Source organism: Sapajus apella, unplaced genomic scaffold, assembly GCF_009761245.1.
Source record: "Sapajus apella isolate SASKATOON/1434 unplaced genomic scaffold, GSC_monkey_1.0 scaffold77, whole genome shotgun sequence".
Classification (NCBI taxonomy): Eukaryota; Metazoa; Chordata; class Mammalia; order Primates; family Cebidae; genus Sapajus; species Sapajus apella.
The window spans coordinates 827,795-828,133 of record NW_022437017.1 but is presented as its reverse complement, the minus strand read 5'-3'; the positions used below and the strand labels follow the sequence as shown (position 1 = coordinate 828,133).

General features: G+C 42.2%; 1 protein-coding gene across 5 annotated transcripts in view; it reads right to left on the bottom strand.

The window, feature by feature from the left end:
* Positions 1-339, bottom strand: part of KANK2 (KN motif and ankyrin repeat domains 2) — a 36,105-nt gene that overhangs the window by 10,746 nt on the left and 25,020 nt on the right. The window lies entirely within an intron of this gene.

The window sequence follows — 339 nt, the reverse complement described above, 5'->3', positions numbered from 1 at the left end:
TTTTTTTTTTTTTTTTTTTTTTTTTTGAGACAGAGTTTTGCTCTTGTTGCCAGGGCTGGAGTACAGTGGCATGATCTCATCTCACTGCAACCTCCACCTTGGGTTCAAGCAATTCTCCTGCTTCAGTTTACTGAGTAGCTGGGATTACGTGCACCTGCCACCATGCCCAGTTAATTTTTGTATGTTCAGTAGAGACAGAATTTTGTCATGTTTTGGCCAGGCTGGTCTTGAACTCTTGACCTCAGGTGACTCACCAGCCTCGGTCTCCCAAAGTGCTGGGATTACAGGCATAAGCCACTGTGCCTGGCCTCTTTTTTTTTTTTTTTTTTTTTTTTTTTT